This window comes from Oncorhynchus mykiss, chromosome 9 (genome assembly GCF_013265735.2).
Source record: "Oncorhynchus mykiss isolate Arlee chromosome 9, USDA_OmykA_1.1, whole genome shotgun sequence".
Lineage (NCBI taxonomy): Eukaryota > Metazoa > Chordata > Actinopteri > Salmoniformes > Salmonidae > Oncorhynchus > Oncorhynchus mykiss.
The window spans coordinates 12,880,291-12,906,418 of record NC_048573.1 but is presented as its reverse complement, the minus strand read 5'-3'; positions in this window follow the sequence as shown (position 1 = coordinate 12,906,418).

Sequence of the window (26,128 nt, the reverse complement as noted above, 5' to 3'; positions counted from 1 at the left end):
TTATTTAATAATCCCTTTTGTATTCCATTAGTAGAAACACTTTCAGTCAGACGATGGGGTGGAGAACCATTCTCTTACTAACAGGTCAGTACAGTAATTGTGTGTGCGTATGCGTGTGTGTATACATTTTATGTCTGTTTGTGCAAGTTACAGTTCTCTGTTGTTAGCTCTGGATGGAGGTTTGTGACCGTGTAAACAATAGATAATTATGCACTAAATGATAGTTTTGTTCACAGGGCTGTTTTTACCCTCTCCATGTCTCCCTCATCAGTACCACTTTGTGAACATGGGCAAGAACTGGACTGAAGCGCAAGCCTACTGCAGAGATAAGTACACTGACCTGGCCACCATAGACAACATGGAGGATATGAACAGATTGCTGAACTTAGAACATTTTGGTGATTACAATAATACTGTCTGGATAGGGATGTATGACGATGTTAACAGCTGGAGGTGGTCTCTGGAAGACAGTGACTACTACAGTGAGGGAGGGGCTGAGTTCAGAAACTGGCAGATTGGACAACCTGATAATGTGAACAGTAATGAACACTGCGTGGTCATGACAGAGGGTGGGGAGTGGCAGGATGAGGATTGCAACGAGAAACCTCCCTTCATCTGCTACACCTCCATCGGTGAGAAAGGTGTTTTCATTGCTGTATTTCAACTATAATATAATGCAACATGTTACTGGTGGTAATTGCAGTCTGTATATACAGAGGTGTAACAACACGTTTGTTAACATGCTTGTTACCATGCTGGTTTTCCAGTGAATTCTCCAATTCAGTGTTTTTGTTTCTTCTCAGTAACAACCATCACAAGGTTATAATCTCTCGTGGACAGATGTGCCAGGTGTCCAAGATTAGAAAGGTTGGAGGCTCAATAGGCTCTAATTACCTAACTGTGAATGTGCACGCTTCAAAATCTCCATTCTCCAATCTCTATCTCAAAATATCCACTCCCGGTCACGGCCGGCTGCGACAGAGCTGGACTCGAACGAGGTTCTCTAGTGGCACAGTTAGCACTGTGATGCAATGCCTTAGACCACCACGCCACTCGGGAGGCATTTCTCCCCTTTTTAACATTGCAAGTTACATCTGTTTCTTGTAAGCATGTTCCCAAGATAATTTTGCAAAGACACTCTACAATTAGCCTACAAGCTAAGCTAGCTAGCTATCATCAGAGACGGTATAGAACCCTTCCTCCAATATCTCTACTGTCATTATTCTAATGATTTCTATCATTTAGGGTTTAGGCCTATAGCTAGGGCTAGCTACCTAGTTGTTGTGTTTTCCAGCTAGCATTATTCTAATAATGGTACATGCTAGCTAGTGTTTACAATGAGCTAGCTAGTGTTTACAATGAAAAGGAACTACTCATGTGGCTTGACATCTAGCTAGCTAACATTAACGCTCTGGGTGTGTCTCACGTAATAGCATTGGGTACGGATACCATGAGGACAAGGTTCAGGGAATATAAGACCATTGAGTTCAGCTTGCTAGCTATTTGTCAGCTTTAGGTAGCTAGCTATCTAGTGTTAGCTGTCAAGGCATGGAAAGTATATACTATTAAGGCATGGAAAGTTTATTCTGTAGATGTTAACTAAGTTGGAGAGCTAACTAGCTAACCTAGTTGATAAGCCTACAAAAACGGCAGCAACATTTGCTTGCTAGCTAGCTAGTTTTTGATATTCTGCTGGACAATTTAGCGTAGGTAACATTATTTGGTTAGCTAGCATTTGCCAGCTAGCAAGCTATCATTAGCTAGCTAGCCAACACTATGCTAGCTAGCTAACTTCCGAGCACTATACTAAATCGTCCAGCACAATTTCTGTATCCAAAAAGCAAAACTAATTTCATGGAAAATCTACCTTCTCTGTCCTGTATGGATGTCTTAGTCTCCTCTACAACACATTGTTTCTTTCCTGAAATCGCTTATGTCTGGATTTTGCACACAACCTTCTTCTCGACCCCGGTTCTCTCTCTCTGAGTCAATGGGCTTGTTCATGGGCTTGTTCAACATTGCAGCTGACAGTGCAGGAGACAGCTGACTGATCGATCTACAGTGCCTTGCGAAAGTATTCGGCCCCCTTGAACTTTGCGACCTTTTGCCACATTTCAAGCTTCAAACATAAAGATATAAAACTGTATTATTTTGTGAAGAATCAACAACAAGTGGGACACAATTATGAAGTGGAACGACATTTATTGGATATTTCAAACTTTTTTAACAAATCAAAAACTGAAAAATTGGGCGTGCAAAATTATTCAGCCCCCTTAAGTTAATACTTTGTAGTGCCACCTTTTGCTGCGATTACAGCTGTAAGTCGCTTGGGGTATGTCTCTATCAGTTTTGCACATCGAGAGACTGAAATGTTTTCCCATTCCTCCTTGCAAAACAGCTCGAGCTCCGTGAGGTTGGATGGAGAGCATTTGTGAACAGCAGTTTTCACCTATTGTCAAGCCCCACTCTTTTTAGCTTGTTGTTACACCTCTGTACACCTCATATTACACCTCTGTAATATGGACTGCAAATACCACCAGTTACATGTTGTGGGTGCACCGTAACTACGAAATGTTACAATTAATTACAATACTTACTTGTATTACTTACTTACTTGTATTACTTACACTGTAATAAGGACATCTTAAAATGAAGTGTTACCAAAATACCCATCCATCGTGATTTCAAAATCCTACCGCTATTTGCAGGTGAGACAACAAACAAGTCAACATTTATTTTCATTGATGAACCAATAAAAGCCTTCAGTGAAGCTCAGAGTTACTGCAGAGAGTACCACACAGACCTGGCCAGTGTGAGGAACCAGACTGAGAACCAGGAGATACAGAAGATGGTGTCCAAGGGTAGTAAAGTGTGGATCGGCCTGTTCAGAGACTCTTGGAAGTGGTCGGATGGGAGTGACTCCTCCTTCAGGTATTGGAATCATACACAACCCAATAACAATGGAGGGGTTCAGTCCTGTGGTGCTGCAGTGTTCAAAGGAGGAAAATCGTGGACGGAGAGATGGTTCGATTGGAACTGTAAAGACAGACATCCCTTTGTTTGCTACAGTGGTGAGTTACTTTAAACTCCTCTACTAAAGCAGTGTTTCCCAGTCCTGGCCCTGAGGACCCAAAGGGGTGCACAATTTTCTTTGAAAACTCACCTGTTTCAAATAATCAAAGGCTTAATTATGAGTTGAATTAGTTGAATCAAGTGTGTTAGGGCTCGGACAAAAACAAAAATGGGCACCCTTTTGGGTCCCCATGACCAAGATTGGGAAACACTGAGTAATATCTGGATTGCTTGTAAAGAAAACTAAACCAAGAACAACCCAGAGCCCAGGCGCAGCCGGCCGCGACTGGGATGTCCATGGGGTTGGCCTTTAAAAAAAAAAAATTCACCTTTATTGAACTAGGCAAGTCAGTTAAGAACAAATTCTTATTTTCAATGACAGCCTAGGAACAGTGGGTTAACTGCCTGTTCAGGGGCAGAACGACAGATGTGTACCTTGTCAGCTCGGGGATTAGAACTTGCAACCTTTCGGTTACTAGTCCAACAACTAGGCTACCCTGCCGCCCCGGCTACCTGGCCTAGTGTCGTCCAGGTTAGGGAGGGTTTGGCCGGTAGGGATATCCTTGTCTCATCGCGCACTAGCGACTCCTGTGGCTGGCTGGGCACAGTGCACGCTGATCAGGTCGCTAGGTGTACGGTGTTTCCTCCGACACATTGGTGCGGCTGGCTTCCGGGTTGGATGCGCTCAGTGCGGCTTGGTTGAGTTGTGTTTGTGAGTTGTGAGGACGCATGGCTCTCGACCTTCGTTTCTCCTGAGCCCGTACTGGAGTTGTAGCGATGAGACAAGACAGTAACTACTAACAATTGGATACTACGAAATTGGGGAGAAAAAGGGGGTAAAAATAATTATAATAAAAAAAAAAGAACAACCCTATATTCTCCCATTTGTGGTATTGAGTGTTTAGGTCTACACCAGTGGAGTGTGTTCATGAATGCCATGGGAAGCCAGGCTTCCTCAAAAAATGTACCAATAAAAACAACGAAAATACATAAAAAATAATGTACCTTTCATCTCTCTATGTTTCATCAATTTCTTTCAATTCGCAAGAGGCTGATTGTACTGTATCTCACCCGGGAAAGCATCAAAGTGAACGAAATAGCGCCCCTTTGTTTTAGTATGTCAGGCCATCTATCTGATTCTCTCTGGTCAAAAAGAGTATGACATTGCTGCAACCCGTAGCATTGAATGCAAGGGAAGCAAGTGAGCTTTTGGCCTCCCTTGATAACAAAAATAATAGCCAATCAGCGTTGATCTAAACTAAGTGAGCTCAGATGTGAATGGTCCTGGTGCACCCCAAAAACGTTTCAAGGGAAGCCAGTTTGGAATTGGCTTCACACCAATCACATCAGACGCCAACAGTCATTGACAGAATTTTTTAAAATTGTTGCATCTCATTGTGACGTTTCCCTCTGGTGGCTAGCTAGCTAGCTAAAATCGTCCCTTTCCTAAATTCGCCAATAATGGAGATAGGGATTTGGACTTGTGGTTTTGCTTAATTCTCCGTTCGTTCAATGAGTATAATGACATTTCTGATCCAACCATAAATTCATACATCAAATCAAATTTTATTGGTCACATACATGTGATTAGCAGATGTTATTGCGGGTGTAGTGAAATGCTTGTAATTGTGCCCCTGGACCGAGGATGGAAGTTCAACATGTAGCTAGATGTAGTAGGCTAATGTTAACAAGCTGGCCTAGCGCATAATTACCCATGAAAGAAAGTTAGGCTAGCCAGCAAGCATTTTAGCCAGATAGCATAAGACAACAAAAACTTAAAGCGTGTACTGTATGACAGTCATAGACAGTTTAAGCAACATGAAAGAGGAGGATGGCATTGGTGTTTCTCTACACCAGTAGGGTGAATTAACATGCTTTTTCTACTTGCATGCAAGCACGAATACACACACACACACATACACAGAAATCAGTACAATGGACAGCCACATCATATTTAGCTTACGTTGATTGGACTAAATAATTGTTGGTATATTTTATTTGTCACTGTATTAGGCCAAGCATAGGTGATGTTGAAATTGAAATGATCAAATCAAACCAAATTTTATTTGTCACATACACATGGTTAGCAGATGTTAGTGCGAGTGTAGCGAAATGCTTGTGCTTCTAGTTCCGACAATGCAGTAATAACCAACAAGTAATCTAGCTAACAATTCCAAAACTACTACCTTATAGACACAAGTGTAAGGGGATAAAGAATATGTACATAAGGATATATGAATGAGTGATGGTACAGAGCGGCATAGGCAAGATACAGTAGATGGTATTGAGTGCAGTATATACATATGAGATGAGTATGTAAACAAAGTGGCATAGTTAAAGTGGCTAGTGATACATGTATTACATAAGGATGCAGTAGATGATATAGAGTACAGTATATACATATACATATGAGATGAGTAATGTAGGGAACATTATATTAGGTAGCATTGTTTAAAGTGGCTAGTGATATATTTTACATCATTTCCCATCAATTCCCATTATTAAAGTGGCTGGAGTTGAGTCAGTGTGTTGGCAGCAGCCACTCAATGTTAGTGGTGGCTGTTTAACAGTCTGATGGCCTTGAGATAGAAGCTGTTTTTCAGTCTCTCGGTCCCAGCTTTGATGCACCTGTACTGACCTCGCCTTCTGGATGATAGCGGGGTGAACAGGCAGTGGCTCGGGTGGTTGCTGTCCTTGATGCTCTTTATGGCCTTCCTGTGACATCGGGTGGTTGCTGTCCTTGATGCTCTTTATGGCCTTCCTGTGACATCGGGTGGTTGCTGTCCTTGATGCTCTTTATGGCTGGCATAATGAAGGCAGCACCTGCATTCTTTGCAACTTGCGGTAACTCTCTATGCGTTCAAAATCAATAGTTGTTTAGTAGTCAGAAAATGTTGGTAACATTAACTTACACGATCTACAGCACGGTCAAGCATCTTTTTTTACATGCAATATGTTATGTGGACTTTACCAGACAGATGTTGCTCTCTAGTTTTGTAATGAAACAATATATCTAACAGAAAATAAGGCCATGTTCATGAAAAAAAATGGTTCTGCCTCATCTTAACATCACTACTGTTTGCTCTATAATCAGTTAGTTCATATGCCTTGACACTGTGATCAGTGTCAAGGCATATGAACTAACTGATTATAGAGCAAACAGTAGTGATGTTAAGATGAGGCAGAACCATTTTTTTTCATGAACATGGCCTTATTTTCTGTTACAGCATATTTGATGACTGTCATTCATATTCCATTCACCCAGTTCAATGTAAAAGCAATATGTTTTGGCTACTACATGGTACTCAAATTTTCACTATACCCATCATGAGGTTGCTACAACCTAGCCTATGAATGAAAGTTTACAATGTAGGTGCACATAGGTCTGTCCAGTGACACATGGACAGTCACAGATTGAATACCGTCTTGCACGCTCTTGCTTGCATCTATCTGATATAGGGTGTAATCATTAGTTCAACCATTGCAAACAAGAGTTTCTATTGGACAAATTCAGGTATGTTTATCCCCGTTTTGTTCCGTTTGCTTCCTTTTAAGAAACGTTTTTCAACAAGAATGAATACACCCCTGATTGCAAATAGACAAATATCACTTTCATAGCAGCCACGCTGTATTCCTTCTTGCATCTATGCACTCTTGTTTGAGCAGGGTGTTTGAGTAAGCAAAACTAGCTAGCTGCATTTGCTAGCTAAGTAAGTGAAACTGAAAGTGAAAAATTATGACAGAATATCTCTCTCGTCTTTTCTCTCTTGCTTCTTCTTCAATTTGGAAGAAATGAATTTGTTCAAAACTGTTCAACTATTGTCTTTCTCTTTCTTTGAGTCAACTACTCACCACATTTTATGCACTGCAGCGCTTGCTAGCTTTAGCTATGCTTTCAGTAATAGTTTCATTCTCTGATCCTTTGATTGGGTGGACAACATGTCAGGTCATGCTGATTGAGCTCTGATAGGTTGGAGGATGTCCTCCGGAAGTTGACATAATTCATGAGCTTCCTAGGTTTTGTATTGAAGTCAATGTACCCAGAGTAGGACGAAACCTAGCTGTCCTCTGGCTATACCATGGTGCTACCCTACAGGGTGCTGTTGAGGCTAATGTAGACCTTCATTGCAAAATTGTGTTTTTTAATCAATTATTTGCTGACGTGATTACATTTAGTATAGTCTTATCTAAAAAGGGACATTTTTAAAATGTTTTACAAACTTATTTTTATGAAATTCACTGTCCTCCCCTTCCTTCTCTGAGGAGCCTCCACTGAGAGCAAACAACTCAATTAACACAACGCAATTAACACAATATGGCTTTTTTCCCGGTGATTTTACCCACGCAACGCTACAGGTCTACACAATGTTAATATAACTTTCCCGTCATTTTACTTTGTAACACGCACTGCGATCAACATGACAAACATTTTATCTACGTGTCTGTGTATTTCTATGCTCCTCCCACCAGTAAAGAAGACACAGCAGGTTGTGAGAGTGAAGCTGACCCCAAAGGACCAGAACATGGACCTGACTGATATTGTCGTGCAGAAGGCCATTTTGCAGCAGGTGAATCTCATGTCATACCAATTATCTCCGTAAGGCACACAGAGGGGTGGCATGTAGCCTCGAGGTTAGAGCAGTGGACCAGTAACTGAAATGTAGCAGGTTTGAATACTGTAGCCGACTGGGTGAAAAGTCTGTTGAGCAAGGCACTTAACCGTCATTTCTACAGGGGAGCTGTACAATGGTGACCCTGGCCGTGACCCCACTCCCTGCAGGTGACTCAGGGGGAGTTGGGATATGGTGACCCTGGCTGTGAACCCACTCCCTGCGGGTGTCTCAGGGGGAGTTGGGATATGGTGAACCTGGCTGTGAACTCACTCCCTGCAGGTGTCTCAGGGGGAGTTGGGATATGTTGACCCTGGTCATCACCCCACTCCCTGCAGGTGTCTCAGGGGGTGTTGGGATATGGTGACCCTGGCTGTGAACCCACTCCCTGCGGGTGTCTCAAGGGGGAGTTGGGATATGATGAACCTGGCTGTGAACCCACTCCCTGCAGGTGTCTCAGGGGGAGTTGGGATATGGTAACCCTGGTCGTGAACCCACTCCCTGCAGGTGTCTCAGGGGGAGTTTGGATATGGTGACCCTGGCTGTGAACCCACTTCCTGCAGGTGTCTCAGGGGGAGTTGGGATATGGTGACCCTGGCTGTGAACCCACTCCCTGCGGGTGTCTCAGGGGGAGTTGGGATATGGTGAACCTGGCTGTGAACCAATTCCCTGCAGGTGTCTCAGGGGGAGTTGGGATATGGTGACCCTGGCTGTGAACCCACTCCCTGCAGGTGTCTCAGGGGGAGTTGGGATATGGTGAACCTGGCTGTGAACCCACTCCCTGCAGTATTTTTCTGTTCCACAGATAAAGAAGGAGCTGAGAGATAAGGGGATGCCTGATGGCATCAAACTAAGATGGAAGGAGCAGCCCAATGAAAAGATATTCCACAAGGAAGAAAATAAGGATTACCAGAAGAAGAAGGAGATGAAAGACATCATGACAAAGAGAGAATTCTAAATTCAGAAGTTTACATACATTTTGGTTGGAGTCATTAAAACTTGTTTTTCAACCACTCCACAAATTTCTTGTTAACAAACTATGGTTTTGGCAAGTCGGTTAGGACATCTACTTTGTGCATGACACAAGTACTTTTTTCAACAATTGTTTACAGACATATTATTTCAATTATAATTCACTGTATCACAATTCCAGTGGGTCAGAAGTTTACATACACTAAGTTGACTGTGCCTTTAAAAGCTTGGAAAATTCCAGAAAATGATGTTATGCCTTTAGAAGCTTCTGATAGGCTAATTGACATAATTGTAGTCAATTGAAGGTGTACCTGTGGATGTATTTCAAGGCCTACATTCAAACTCAGTACCTCTTTGCTTAACATCATGGGAAAATTAAAAGAAATCAGCCAAGACCTCAGAAAAAAAATTGTAGACCTCTGGTTCATCCCTGGGAGCAATTTCCAAATGCCTGAAGGTACCACGTTAATCTGTACAAACAATAGTACGCAAGAATAAACACCACGGGACCACAGCCGACAGAAAGGAGACGCGTTCTGTCTCCTAGAGATGAACATACTCTGGTGCAAAAAGTGCAAAGGACCTTGTGAAGATGCTGGAGGAAACAGGTACAAAAGTATCTATATTCAAAGTAAAAACGAGTCCTATATCAACATAACCTGAAAGGCCGCTCAGCAAGGAAGAAGCCACTGCTCCAAAACCGCCATAAAAAAGCCAGATTACGGTTTACATCTGAACATGGGAACAAAGATCGTAGTTTTGGAGAAATATCCTCTGGTCTGATGAAACAAAAATAGAACCGTTTGGCCATAATGACCATTGTTATGTTTGGAGGAAAAAGGGGAAGGTTTGCAAGCCAAAGAACACCATCCCAACTGTGAAGCATGGGGGTGGCAGCTTCATGTTGTGGGGATGCTTTGTTGCAGGAGGGACTGGTGCACTTCACAAAATAGATGGCATCATGAGTTAGGAAAATTATGTGGATATATTGAAGCAATCTCAAGACATTAGTGAGGAAGTTAAAGATTGGTCGCAAATGGGTCTTCCAAATGGACTATGACCCCAAGCATACTTCCAAAGTTGTGGCAAAATGGCTTAAGAACAACAAAGTCAAGGTTTTGGAGTGGCCATCACAAAGCCCTGACCTCGATCCCATAGAAAATGTGTGGGCAGAACTGAAAAAGTGTGTGTGAGCAAGTAGGCCTTAAAACCTGACTCAGTTACACCAGCTCTGTCTGGAGGAATGGGCCAAAATTCACCCAACTTATTGTGGGAAGCTTGTGGAAGGCTACTCAAAACGTTTTACCCAAGTTAAACAATTGAATAGCAATGCTACCAAATACTAATTGAGTGTATGTAAACTTCTGACCCACTGGGAATGTGATGAATGAAATAAAAGCTGAAATAAATAATTCTCTCTACTATTATTCGGATATTTCAAATTTTTTAAATAAAGTGGTGATCCTAACTGACCTAAGACAGGGAATTTTTACTAGGATTAAATTGTGAATTGTGAAAAACTGAGTTTAAATGTATTTGGCTGAGGTGTACGTAAACTTCCGACTTCAACTGTACGTGTGCAACTGTATGGAATTACAATTATTGGTTTGTACATCAAGTTTTGGACAAATTAATGATATATAGCCATTGATTATTGAAGAATATATATGCCTCAAGATCTAAATTCAACTAATTTACCCCTCAGAAGCCAAAACAAATCTTATTTGAACTATTGTTTTTCTACAATGTAATTGTGAACAGCACATTATAGATTTAAATTCGATCACATGGATAGTCAATCCTTGCATCCTTAGCTCTATGAATTTGACAGTGGTTTCCCAGCCTCAGCTGTTTACCAAAAAGGGTGCCACTTTGTTGTTTTTTGAATCCAAGATTGCTCTTTAGAAGATTCAAGTTTTGTTCTTCAGAAGAAAGTATCCAAATATATAATGTAATGGTCACTTTTCCAGTAGAATACTGTTATGCCTCTTTTGAGAGCCTTTATATTGCTCCAGTCAGCTCTTGATATGCAATGCTTTGGGACTGTCGCTTACAGTGTGCAATGCCGTTTTCAAGAGAAATTCAATAATATGTAATAATGTAACTTTTTTGTACACTTAAACAGAGCTGGCACTTGTCAAAGACATGTCAGGAGTTGTCTGTATGTAAGGGATAATCAACAAGGGGCTATGCGTTCTATCAAAAATAATGCACAACGTGGAAGGTGTGTGCCACGATGTGCAGCGATGTGGCACTAACCTTCCAAGCCCAAAGTTTATTATACTACTTATACCACGGCTATAATTTAACACACTAAACATTTGTTGCTGGAAAATGATTTCATTTTCTGGTAGAAATGTCTTCAACATCCACTGAAGTTTAGATAGTGGCTAGAAGTGTTAATAGCTAGCAAGTTTGGATAGGTGCTACAGTAGTTTGCTTTGGTAACAAAACGACTTGTTAGCTAACCAAACCCTAGCCATGGTATATTGGCCATATACCACAACCCCCTGAAGTGCCTAATTTCTATTATAAATTGTTTACCCATGTAATTAGAAGAGTATAAATAAATGTTTTGTCATAACCGTGGTATACGGTCTGATATAGCACAGCTTTCATCCAATCAGCATTCAGTACTAGAACCACTCGAATTATACAAGCTCATTGTTGAATACTTGTTGCTGATTGGCTTAAAGTGCATTCTAGAGCATGCATTATTTGCCTATAACGCATGGTATATTCGCACGGTAGAATTCAATGGCTATAGTTCATTCTTACATGTTCTGTGTTTGTGCTGCTTTTGAAAGCAAAAGTGTAATTGAAAACATTTTCATAACAGCAAGCTAGGACTGATGGTTTGGTTAGCTGAGTCTGTTGTTTTGGTTACCATGGCAACTGCCGTAGCTATCTAGTAAACTCACTAGCTACTTCAGTGGATGTTGAACACATTTCTACCAGCAAATGAACACATTTCTAGCGGAAAATGTGCTAAATTATAACCATGAAAAAGGGATAATCAACTCAGGGCTCTATGTGTTCTCTGGAAAATGTCAGTTCCACTCTGCTAGTGTGTCGTGGAACACACTTTCCAGGTAGTTCATTATTTTCCATAGAACGCATAGCCCCGTTGATTATCCCTTTCATAATACACACAGCAGAATGCCTTTCAAGCCATTCAAAAATGTGTTTTCAGCAATGCTGTGGTATATACGTACACATAACATGTGTATACATCTATGTACATGGAAAAGTAATATGTGTGACCATTTTAATTATATACTAGTTTGCAGTGATTAGATTTTGAAGTTGTGTGTGTGACCATTTTATATATTCCCTCCAAAAATAAACACATTTTTAGCATTTATTAGTAGGGGGTGCTAGCTACATTACAGTGTATGCTGTCATACTCATTAAAAACTTTTTTGTTTCAGTTGATGATGGATCAGAACCTAATTTGAGATACTGGTATGATAAATGTTCATATACTATATTGTAGCAACCTTAAACAATACCTAGAGACCTCGTCAAGAGGTTCGGACTTCTGGGCATAACGGCAAAGGTGTTGCATTGACATTTGCTAGACCCAGATTTGAGTCCTAGTCTGGCCTCACTATCTGTCTCCTAGAAAATAATCAAGGTCCTTGCCATATGCCTAACCTACAGATACCCAAAACTACACAATTAATCACAATAGCAATACCATTGTCTTAAACAAATCTTAGTTCAGTCACCAGTTTAAGTTGAGTGGGGGTATTCATGGCATTTTCCAAATATGTCCCTATTTTACAAGTCTAAAAAAAGAGAGAACCTTTCATAATGTTGCCAAACAAAGACTTAACGAACTTGCCTGAGACTCCCTGTCTCTGCCAGTCTGTCTCTGCCAGTCTGTCTCTGCCAGTCTGTCTCTGCCAGTCTGTCTCTGCCAGCCTGTCTCTGCCAGCCTGTCTCTGCCAGTCTGTGCCCAGCTCTGGTGCCTGCTTTCCATTAGCATTTCACTTCTTTCTTATGAACATTTTATCAACTAGTCTTTGAGATATTAGGCTAGTAGGGTTCTTACTTTGCTTTTAGGTTTACTGAAAAATACTCTGTCTTTTTTCTGCCATTTTTTTACGTGGCTGGCTACACACACACACACACACACGCATGCACGCACGCCCACACACACACACGCACAGTGTGCAGGTGATTTACAGTAGGATATGGGCTTCTATCATCTCTTTTCTTCTATAATGGGCTTGGATCTACAAGGAAGCTAGCTGGTCAGCTAGCAAATGAGAAACGGATTGCAGTGACAAGTGTTGACAGCTGTATGAGTTCACCATAAGCTGCAACCTTTTGTAATTTTAATATGGTTTATGTTGTCATTTTATATTTGCTGGCTTCCCACAATAGCTGCATTTGCAGAGGTAGCGAGCAACAATTCCGTTTCTGTGGTATTTGCTATAATCTTTGCTATCGTCAGTTTACTCGACACACAGGTGCTTCAAAGTCCCCCAGCGACAATTTAGCTTTTGCAACGAGACCAATAAAGATATTTAAGACAATGGTAGAAGAGAATGTAGTTATTTTCAGTTTAGAGTTCAGTTTATTGCTAACCTTATCATAGGGACATTAAGGACATTAAAAGCACTACAGCTGCATGCTGATCTTGGAATAAACTGACGATAGCAAATATTCCATCTTTGACGACGCCACATAAATGGAATAGGTACAAGCTAGCTTGCTAGCTAATGTTTGATTTAGTTTGCTCGCTAGCTCTGAAAATTCAGCTATTGTGTGTGTGAATCCTGCCAATATAATACAAAATCACTATGGTGCTACTGACTGGATTAATCTCACGTTTGTTACGTGCATTAAGTGCCATTCAGACGGTAGACATGAACCCTCCGTTACCTTGCCAGTTAAGGAACACTGCGTTCAAATCAAATCAAAGTTTATTTGTCACGTGGGCCGAATACAACAGGTGTGGTAGACCTTACAGTGAAATGCTTACTTACAGGCTCTAACCAATAGTGCAAAAAAGGTATTGGGTGAACAATAGGTAAGTAAAGAAATAAAACAACAGTAAAAGGACAGGCTATAAAATTAGCGAGGCTACATACAGACACCGGTTAGTCAGGCTGATTGAGGTAGTATTTACATGTAGATATGGTTAAAGTTTTTTATTTTACCTTTATTTAACTAGGCAAGTCAGTTAAGAACAAATTCTTATTTTCAATGACGGCCTAGGAACAGCGGGTTAACTGCCTGTTCAGGGGCAGAACAACAGATTTGTACCTTGTCAGCTCGGGGTTTTAAACTTGCAACCTTCCGGTTACTAGTCCAACGCTCTAACCACTAGGCTACCCTGCCGCATAGACGATGAACAGAGTGTAGCAATAACGTAAAAGAGGGGTTGGCAGGTGGTGAGTGGCGGGACACAATGCGGTTAGCCAATGTGCGGGAGCACTGAGCACTGTTGAGCACTGTTACATCAAACCATTTGTTATGGGTGTAAGATGGCACAGTGATGCCATCTGTTGGTAAATGTTCATTACTGCAACTCATGTGTTTTAACAGAGTGCTTGAGGTAACCGGATGTATTGTGATGTACTGAACAAGACTGGTTACTCGCATCAATGCCTCTGTCTCGTCATTTAACATTCAAACATGGTGTCAGAGTTGGATAACTAACCATGCTCTCCGCTCTCCACATTAGAGTCACCTGTTCTGGTTTACCAAACAAATGCTTATTTGAGTAAAATTTCGCCGGAATTGGCATTAGCTAGAGTGAGTTTTCTAGTTAGCTTCGGTGTTGTTCGCACCGGTTAGACATGGCAGCGAACATTCCCCCTCCCGCCGTTATGAAGCTCAGCGGGGTTTGGAGCACGAACTGGGATACGTTTAGAGGTGAATGGGAGGACTATGCGCTAGCAACGGGACGTCTGGAAAAGGACGATGAGGTAGTGGCTGCCACTTTGAGGACTATAATGGGAACTGAATGACGACATGTATACAAACACATCCTGAACCTAACAGCAGCTCAGCAATCTAACGCTATAGCCATTCTTGATGCTCTTGAACATTACTTTAAGCCAGCAAAGAACGTCATCTACGAGCGTTATGTTTTCGGTTGTTGCAAACAGGAGGACGGGGAATCCATTGACAGCTTTGTCACTAGGTTAACGGAAAAGGCAGCTACATATGACTATGGTGCTTTAAGAGATGAACTGATCAGAGATAAGATTGTGCTTGGCATAACTGATGAGGGCATCCGCAGACGTTTGCTGAGAGAACGTGACCTGACGCTGATCTTTGCAGTGGAGACATGCCGTGCAGCAGAGCTTACTGATATACGGATAAGGTCTATGGAGCTAGAAAGGCAACATATGGACAATGTCAATGCTACATTCAGGTAGCCAGTAAAGAAATTCCCCTTTGCCACAGCTAATGCTAATACTACAGTCAACTCTGCAGTAGACAACCCCAATACATGCCGATATTGTGGCATTTCTCATGGACGAGGAAAAGAACTGCCCAGCCTATGGAAAAATATGCAAATCCTGTGGTACAGCTAATCACTTCGCAAGGGTCTGCATGAAAAGCAAGAGAAAGGAGGGTAAAGTGCACTCCATGGAAACAAACACAGATGAAGGGAACGACAGCACAGAGGATGTACATGCTAGCGAGTGCATAGGGGCAGTGAGGGCAAAAGGACAAAAGTGGTTGCCCCTGAGCAAGGAGACACTCCTAAGCAAGTACCATGATGTCTTCAACGCACCGGTTGAGTCAGTTCCCGGGGAAATCCTCTTTGAGTTGGACGCAGCAATCCAGCCTGTCCAGTGTGCACCCCGCAATGTACCAGTGGCCATGAAAGCAGCTACGAAGGCTCAGCTTGACAAATACGAAGCAGATGGCCACATCATATCCGTCACCGAGCCTACGGACTGGATAAGTAATATGGTTATCGTCAATAAACCAGACAAGCTACGGATATGCATTGATCCTAAACACATCAACCGGGCTCTGCGACATTCACATTACATTATGCCCACGTTCGAGGATGTTCTTTACAAGCTCCCAAAGGCCAGAGTTTTCACGCTCGTGGATGCCAGAGATGCCTTCCTGCAGTGCAAGCTCTATGAACCCAGCAGCTACATGACCACCTTTTGGACACCCTGGGGCAGGAAGAGGTGGTTGAAGCTTCCGTTTGGTGTCTCCGTGGCCCCAGAGGTGTATCAGCGGAAACAGCATGAGCTGTTGATGAGACTCAGTGGCGTGGAACCCATAGCAGATGACATCCTCGTAGTGGGCTGTGGAGACAGTGATGAGGAGGCAGAATGTGACCATGATGCCAAGCTGCTGGCCCTGATGGTCAGATGCAGAAAGGTCAAGCTAAGGCTAAGCATAAAAAAGCTTCAGTTTAAAGTGCCAGGGGTCTGCTTTCATGGGCACATCTTGTCCTCCACCGGACTGAAGGCGGATCCTGAAAAAGTGAAGGCTGTCTTGGAAATGCCCCACCCATCTGACATGAAGGCAGTGCAGCGCTTCGTCGGATTCGTCACCTACGCGGCTCTCTGAAGTGTGTGAGCCACTAAAGAGGCTCATGAACAAGGACACCATCTGGCATTGGCTCCCAAAACATGACGTAGCGGTGAGGGAAATAAAACAACTGCGATACTACAATGTGTCAAAACCTGTTACGATTCAGAGTGACTCAAGTCAGTATGGACTTGGCTGTTGCCTCATGCAGGAGGGCCAGCCTGTGGCATTCACCTCTAGGGCACTCACCCCAACAGAGCAGAACTATGCCCAGATAGAGAAGGAGTGCCTCAGCATTGTGTTTGCATGCCAACGCTTCCACCACTACCTGTACGGCGCGACAATATTACCGCAGAGACAGATCACAAGCCCCTTATTGCTATATTCAGCAAGCCTCTTCTGAATGCCCCAAAACGACTGCAGAACATGCTACTGGCCCTACAAAACTACAACCTCAAGGTGGTGTATAAGCCAGGGTCAGAGATGTGTGTGAGTGACACGCTCAGCAGGGCTACTGCATCAGGCACTCACACTTGCTCCATGCATGAACAACACACAGTGTGCAGCTTACAAACAGAGCAAGTGGATGTTGAACACATCAACCAGGCGGACTACCTCAATGTTATGGACCAGCTCCTTATACAAATCAGACAGCACACAGACAGGGACGAGCAACTCCAGGCATTGAGGTCTGTGATTCTGATGGGCTGGCCCGACTGCAGGGAAGAAACTGCTTTAGCCGTCAGAGAATATTGGCCAGTCAAAGAGGAGCTCAGTGTTCAAAATGGAGTAATATTCAAGTGTCAGAGAGTCGTTATTCCCCGGTCTCTGTGCCCTGAGATGTTGGTGCACGTGCACTCAAGTCACATAGGAGGTTACAGACAAGCACGTGACACACTGTATTGGCCAGGAATGCAGAGTGAAATCAAAGACTATGTCAGTAAATGCACAATCTGCAATGAATATGCCATTGAGCAACAGAGAGAGACGATGATGTCCCACGAGCTACCGATGCGCCCCTGGCAGATAGAAAGTCAAAGACTTTCTGCTGGTAGTCGATCATTACTCAGACTTTTGGGAGATTGACCTCCTCCCCGACCTCTCAGCAGAGACAACGATCAAACGCTGCAAGGCTCAGTTTGCCCGCTATGGCCAGCCAGAAAGGGTAATTTCAGACAATGGACCCCAATTCTCCGGAGTTGAGATCCGAAAATTTGCTGCAGGATGGGAATTCGAGCACGTCACTTCATCACCACGACACCCAAAAGCTAATGGGACGGCGGAGTCCGCAGTAAAAATCGCAAAGAACCTCTGCAAAAAGGCTCTGCGAGAGGGCAAAGATGCCTGGAAAGCAATTCTGCAGTAGCGCAATACCCCGACAGAAGGCAGGAATAGCAGCCCGGCACGGCGCCTCATGGCACGGCGCTTAAAAGCAGCTCTGCCAGTAGCCAGCACTCTCCTGGAGCCATATGTGGTAACAGACGTGCTGGTGAAGCTACGTAACAGAAGACAGGTCTCCAAGTTCATCTACGACAAATCAGCAAAATACTTACCTGAGCTCGGGGTGGGTGAAACGGTGCGAATGAAGCCACTACCAGGAGACCGGACAGGCCTCTGGAGACTCTGATCCTGTGTACAGAAAGTGGCACCACGCTCCTACTTGGTCGAAGTGAATGGATCACTGTACCGTCGCAACAGGGTTGTCCTTCAGATTGCTGAGCCAGCACCTACTCAGAACCCTGATGGCCAAAGGGGTCGCATGACAAAAGACAGAACCCCAGCAAGTCACATGGGGCCTGAGGCACTGGGCGAAGAGCCAGGAGATCACAGGTCGGCCGCTCCCTCGCCCATCAATACTCCCCTTAGACAGTCAGGTGACACGCCTGTGCGGGAACCCGCAGTCCTCGCAGACAAGCCTTTTCACGCTGCAGGTGTCTGTCCCAGCCACCAAAAATACTTAATCTGTAGGTTTCCCAACAGGGATTGTTTACAGACAGAGATAAAAGTGAAGAGAATATCAAAATGTGTTGTTGTTACCTGAGAAAAATAACAAAAAAATGCTACACTGGTCATGTTGGAAATTATTACTAGGTTTGTTTTGTTAGTGAATTGTCACCTCCTGTCCTATTTTATTAAAGAGAAGATGTTATGGGTGTAAGATGGCACAGTGATGCCATCTGTTGGTAAATGTTCATTACTGCAACTCATGTGTTTTACCGGTGTGCTTGAGATACCCGGACGTATTGTGATGTAGTGAACAAGACCGGTTACTCGCATCAATGTCTCTGTCTCGTCATTTAACATTCAAACACCATTGGATCAAACCCTTATAAGGCAAAGGGTGTGAGGTCGCAATCTTTTGAAACTTAAAAACGCGCTATTAAGTGTCTATAATCAGCACAAGTGCTTTCATTGTGTATTATTAATATTATTGAAATTATATAGCTATGCGTGTGTGTCCTCTGTACCTGGGTCTCTTTCTCTTGTCAATGACGGGGAAGTACATCCTGTGCATCCTGCATGTTGAAAAAAAAATAATAATCTTTGTCTAATCCGAGGTGAGTGATCACTGTCCTGATATCCAGAAGCTCTTTTTTTGCAGTAAGATACGGTGGCAGAAACATTATGTACAAAATCAGCTACAAATAACACGGAAAAATAACACATAATAGCACAATTGGTTAGTCGCCCGTAAAATGGCTGCATTGACAAACTGTCTGCAATAATAGTGTTTATCATTATTTTTGAATGACTACCTCATCTCTGTAGCACACACAAACATTTATCCGTAAGGTCCCTCAGTTGAGCAGTGAATTTCAAACACAGATTTAACCACAAAGGCAAGAGCTGTTTCCAATGCCTCGTAAAGAAGGGCACCTATTGGTAGATTGGTCAAATGTGTATACACTAACGGTCAAAAGTTTTAAACACCTACTCATTCAAGGGTTTTTCTTAATTTTTACTATTTTCTACATTGTAGAATAATAGTGAAGACATCAAGACTATGACATAACACATGGAATCATGTAGTCACCAAAATTAAAATATATTTGAGATTCTTCAAATAGCCACCCTTTGCCTTGATGACAGCTTTGCACACTCTTGGCATTCTCTCAACCAGCTTCACCTGGAATGCTTTTCCAACCTTCTTGAAGGAGTTCCCACATATGCTGAGCACTTGTTTGATGCTTTTCCTTCACTGTGCAGTCTGACTCATTCCAAACAATCTCGATTTGGTTGAGGTCGGGGGATTGTGGAGGCCAGGTCATCTGATGCAGCACTCCATCACTCTCCTTCTTGGTAAAATAGCACTTACACAGCCTGGAGGTGTGTTGGGTCATTGTCCTGTTGAAAAACAAATGATAGTCCCACTAAGCCCAAACCAGATGGGACGGTGTCTACCTGCAGTATACTGTGGTAGCCATACAGGTTAAGTGTGCCTTGAATACTAAATAAATCACAAACAGTGTCACCAGCAAAGCACCCTCACACCATAACACCTCCTCCACCATGCTTTACGGTGGGGAATACACATGCGGAGATCATCTGTTCACAAACACCGCATCTCACAAAAACATGGCGGGTTGGAACCAAAAATCTCCAATTTAGACTCCAGACCTAATGTCCATTGCACATGTTTCTTGGTCCAAGCAAGTCAATTCTTCTCATTGGTGTCCTTTAGTAGTGGTTTCTTTGCAGCAATTCGACCAGGAAGGCCCAATTCACACTGTCTCCTCTGAACAGTTGATGTTGAGATGTGTCTGTTACTTGAACTCTGTAAAGCATTTGGGCTACAATTTCTGAGGCTGGTAACTCCAATGAACTCATCCTCTACAGCAGAGGTAACTCTGGGTCTTCCATTCCTGTGGTGGTCCTCATGAGAGCCAGTTTCATCATAGCGCTTGATGGTTTTTGTGACTGCACTTGAAGAAACTTTCAGTCATTGACTGACCTTCATGTCTCAAATTATTGATGGACTGTCGTTTCTCTTTGCTTATTTGAGCTGTTCTTGCCATATGGACTTGGTCTTTCACTAAATAGGGCTATCTGCTGTATACCCCCCCTCCCACACACACACACACACAAACACACACACATCTTGTCACAACACAACTGATTGGATCAAACGCATTAAGAAGGAAAGAAATTCTGCACACCTATGTGTAATTTCATAGTTTTGATGTTTTCACTATTATTCTACAATGTAGAAAATAGTAAAAATAAAGGAAAACCATTGAATGAGTAGGTGTAGGTTATTATTTACACTTTGGGTGGTGTATCAATACACCCAGCCACAACAAAGAAACAGGTGTCCTTCCAAAATCATTAGCCAGAAAGGAAGAAAACTGCTCATGGATTTCACCATGAGGCCAATGGTGACTTTGAAACAGTTACAAAGTTTAATGCCTGTGATTGGAGAAAACAGAGGTTGGATCAACAACATTGTAGTTACTCCAAAATATTAACCTAAATGACGGAGTGAAAAGAATAACAAAAGCATTACATTATACGTCTGTTTGTTTGGTTACTACGGTAGCAGGTGTGTTATAGTTATATCATAGCACAGCATATTTATACTGCATTCCGTTTCTTTGTGTTCCTCGTGTAAAGAAGCAGCTGAGGGAAAAGGGGATGTCTGATGACGTCAAACTGAGATGGAAGGAGCAGCCTGAAGAAAAGAGGGATTCCAAAAAGAAGAAAATGAAGGAGAGAAAATCAGTTTGGACAAAGATAGAACTCTAAACTTGGAGAATTATGTTTCTTGATTTCTGGAAAGCTTTCCTATATATTATTTGATCTAATTTTAATTTTTTTAATGGTTAAGGATTGGGGGAGGGGAAGCTGATCCTAGATCTGTACCTAGGGAAACTTCACTCTAGAGAACATTTTTTCAGTCATCATTCAACACCCCATGTTGGCAGCCTAATGTCTATTCTATAGGCTTTAGCTCAGTCACCTGGCAAACACAGATGACCTAGGTTCAAACCAATGTTTTCACCTTGGTAGGCGTCTTCATCACTGGCCACTAATATTTGCCAGGTTAATGGAGGGAGTGCCTATTACCATGGTGAGCAAGGCTAGTTTATTAGCATGGTGAGCGAGGCTAATCTATTAGCATGGTAAGCTAGGCTATTCTAATTACCATGGTGAGCGAGGTTAGCCTAATATTATGGTGAGTGAGACTAGCCTATTATTATGTTGAGGCAGGTCAATAGGAGTCTTTGATGGATAATTTGGAGTTAAGGTGGGTTAGGGTTAGAAGCCCCAGAAGGTTGTACAATGTGGAGGCCAAGGCTCATATCTATTATTAAATTAATCTAAAACATAGGAACATCAGGTTTTTGACTGCACTGGACCTTTAAAGGGCAACTCCTACCCAGAACAATGAGGGCAGAGGTGGGTTGAGTTAAGAGGGTGACAGTCTGTTCCCAGATTGGATGATTATGAAAGTGTTTGGAAACTGGAAAGTTCCGACAACAACCCCACCTGCAGGAAATCTGATGCAACTCCACTGCCACTTGACCTACAACAACTATAGTTTACATACCTATTATGTTGGGAATAAAAATATATATATATATATGAATGTACATGTGTAATATGTGTAATGTATATGTAGTTATCTAATGTAACAAGATGGTGTCATAACCTGATGTTGTGAGGTTCCTATCGATATGATTGAAATATATGTATGTAAATTACATGTTACATCTTTTGAAAATAAAGCTTTTTTGTCCTAAATGCTTGCATGTTTGACCTGTGATTTAATATAGATATTTAAAATTAATTATGAACAAGGCATGCAGTATTTGGTATGTTTGGTTTGTGTGGTTCTACAAGTATTAAGATGTGATGTCACAGTGAAAAACCTTTCTGGCGTGGATAGGGTTAAAAAGCAGGGTGGAAGACACAACCTAGTATCTATACTATATATCTATTCACTGTAGAATAGGGTGGGGCTAGGCTTTACCTCAGCATTAGAGCTTCAATGCATTTTGCATACTTGAGCTGAAACCTGCAGTAACCTCAGAGAACATTTTCACATTTACTCAATTAGGGAAACAAATGTGTTTGCGAGACAAAGTGATTTGTTTGAGCAGTGCAAGATGACCAGATTTGTTGCCATGGAAACCGGGGCAATTTCTTTGGACGGGAGGGGAGCGAGGTTGATGAAGGTGTGTCAAATGTAGGGTCAAATGTAGTCAAACTCAATTTCTGGAGGGCCTTGTCTGCTGGTTTGGTTATTTCCCTTCAATTCCAAGTTAGGGGAGTTCCAAACTAATCAATGACCTTAATTGACCAATCAAATACAAGGGAAGACCAAAAACCTACAAACACTCAGCCTTCCAGGAATAGAGTTTGACACACAACCTGTTCTAGACAAATCAAATCAAATGTATTTATATAGCCCTCTATACATCAGCTGATATCTCAAAGTGCTGTACAGAAACCCAGCCTAAAACCCCAAACAGCAAGCAATGCAGGTGTTGAAGCATGTTAGAAAGGCCAAAACCTAGGAAGAAACCTAGAGAGGAACCAGGCTATGAGGGGTGGCCAGTCCTCTTCTGGCTGTGCCGGGTGAAGATTATAACAGAACATGGCCAAGATGTTAAAATGTTGATAAATGACCAGCATGGTCAAATAATAGGTCTGGGACAGGTAGCACGTCCGGTGAACAGGTAAGGATTCCATAGCCGCAGGCAGAACAGTTGAAACTGGAGCAGCAGCATGGCCAGGTGGACTGGGGTCAGCAAGGAGTCATCATGCCAGGTAGTCCTGAGGCATGGTCCTAGGGCTCAGGTCCTCCGAGAGAGAGAAAGAAAGAGAGAATTAGAGAGAGCATACTTAAATTCACACAGGACACCGGATAAGACAGGAGAAGAACTCCAGTTATAACAAACTGACCCTAGCCCCCTGACACATAAACTACTGCAGCATAAATACTGGAGGCTGAGACAGGAGGGGTCAGGAGACACTGTGGCCCCATCCGATGATACCCCCGGACAGGGCCAAACAGAAAGGATATAACCCCACCCACTTTGCCAAAGCACTGCCCCCACACCACTAGAGGGATACCTTCAACCACCAACTTACCATCTTGAGACAAGGCCGAGTATAGCCCACAAAGATCTCCGACACGGCACAACCCAAGGTGGAGCGCCAACCCAGACAGGAAGATCACATCAGTGACTCAACCCACTCAAGTGACGCACCCCTCCTAGGGACGGCATGAAAGAGCACCAGTAAGCCAGTGACTCAGTCCCTGTAATAGGGTTAGAGGCAGAGAATCCCAGTGGAAAGAGGGGAACCGGCCAGGCAGAGACAGCAAGGGCGGTTCGTTACTCCAGAGCCTATCCGTTCACCCTCCCACTCCTGGGCCAGACTACACTCAATCATATGACCCACTGAAGAGATGAGTCTTCAGTAAAGACTTAAAGGTTGAGACAGAGTTTGCGTCTCTCACATAGGTAGGCAGACCATTACATAAAAATGGAGCTCTATAGGAGAAAGCCCTGCCTCCAGCTGTTTGCTTAGAAATTCTAGGGACAATTAGGAGGCCTGCGTCTTGTGACCGTAGACCATTGGAATGGTGCATCATGCATGTAGGATACCTCTATGATAAATGCATAAATATCACAATGTATTTGTAGAAGACCATAATATTCCAATATTCTGGTAGAAGACCATAATGTTACAATATCAGTGACAATATGAACTCAAAACCTGTGTTTTAACATAATAGGAGTGATTATGATGTTAATGGAGAAGATTTCAGTAACCGACCTCTTCCACATGGATACAGTAGAAAGGGAGGCAAGTGATGTTAGTGAGGGGGAATACAGAAGGAGAAGGAAGAGTGCAACGTTTAAAAGGGCACTTACAACAAGAAAAGGAATGTAAACTAATATCAGGAATGTGAAGTATTCAGATTTTGTGTAATTATACAATATTCAACTCTTGTTACACCAGCATATCCAAACATTTGGAGGCATAGAATGATAGGAAAAGGGATAACTTTTTCAGGAGATCAATGATCAGTGGATGACAGATCTCTTGCATGTCGTCATCATAAACCTGACATTTTTAAAGAGACATTCAATAGGAAAATATTTATTTTACACAAACTCAAAAGTAACTTTGTTATTTCAATGACAAGAATGCATATCAACATTTTAGGTTTTATAATAAACTAATGTTCTTAAAGTGTGACATATGAGTTTTTAGGGCATAACATGTGCTTCAAAAGTAGCTCGAATTTATAAAGGCCCAATACAGGCAGTACCTCAATCAATAAAAAAACATTATTTTCTGGTGCTCCAAAATGTCATGTGGTGCTCCTAACTTTATAAAGTTGGGAGCACCATTGCTACCAATGGCATGTTTTAATTTAAAGCCCTGCCTGCGATATACTAGCATCCTATTCAAGGGGTGTACTTACTGCATCAAGCTGCCTTGTGCTACAGAAAGAGGTGACAGGCTATTGCCAAATAGGCCATTCTGGCTTGGACAATAATTACTTACAGTACTTTCTTATAGGCTTTAGCTCAGACGGTTAAAGACGTTTCATGCTTCCCAGTCAAAATAGTTTGAGCATATGTTACTATGACATTTTGTGACATTTTAGTTCATTTTGGTGTTCAGCAGGATATTTTCCAGCTGTTCCCTCACACACATTCTTTTGTTGAGGCAAGTCCGAGTTCGGTAGCTGAAGTCTATGCCCCTATGTCAGTGATTGGTAAACCTTACTACTCCTAGTAGGAGTGGGAACTATGGACGGAAATCTTCAATTAAGTGTTGTAATTCAATGAGAGACAACTAGTTGTATGCATGTTATTTCCCTTCACAAATACTGCACCAAACATCTTACAGTAGTTAGATGTAAAATGGTGCGACTAAGACCTCTTCAGCAAAAACATCAAATTAATGACAGATTTCTTGATTTATCTTAGATTAATTCAGACTATTTGAGAAAGGCTATGTTGTTGCTATGGTGTCTCAAAGGGATAAACAGTAATATTTTCAAGTGAAAATCTTTTAAGGGGGAATGTGAGACACAGACATTCCCTTCACTTAGCTGAGTTCTGCTAGGAGGAAACCGAACCTTGTATGCGGGCGCCTTAACATAGTCAACTGTGAACACAGGTGACCAGGGTTCCACTCCAGTTGATAATATCAATCATTGGTAAGTTATATTTGCTAAGCTAATGGAGGGAGTGCCTATTACCATGGTGAGTGAGGCTAGCCTAAGACGAGGGAAATGACCTGTCATTAGAAGTGATTGATGGCCGCTTGGAGCAAGGAAGTTGACAGAAGGAATGAGCACGGCCCTAACTGATGCGCAACCAAATTCAAATTCCCGAATGGCCGAGGCATACCTTTTTGAGAATCAGAGCTCAATGTTACCTTCGCCCACGTGACCATGGCTTTCCCCTTATGGAAGTGTTTCCTAATCCTGGTCCTGGGGAGACAAAGAGATGCATATTTTTGCACATTTAAACATAACATGTAAAAAGTTGTCTCAAGTTTTATGAGCTGAAATAAAAGATCCCAGAAAATGTCCAGACTCACGAAAAAAAATATTTCTCTCATATTTTGTGAACACATTTATTTGCATCCCTGTTAGTGAGCATTTCTCTTTTGCCAAGATAATATCATGATGCTGATTAAACAGCATGATCATTACACTGGTGCACCTTGTACTAGGGACAATAAAAGGGCGCTCTAAAATGTGCAGTTTTGTCACACAATACAATACCACAGATGTCTCAAGATTTTAGGGACTGTGCAATTGGCATGCTGACTTCAGAAATGTCCACCCGATATTTCCAGATAATTGAATGTTCATTTCTCTAACATAAGCCACCTCCAAAAATATTTTAGAGAATTTGGCATAAATTTAACGGTTACATGTTCATCAATCATTTCAGTCACCTTGTTCATGTGTGTCAGTG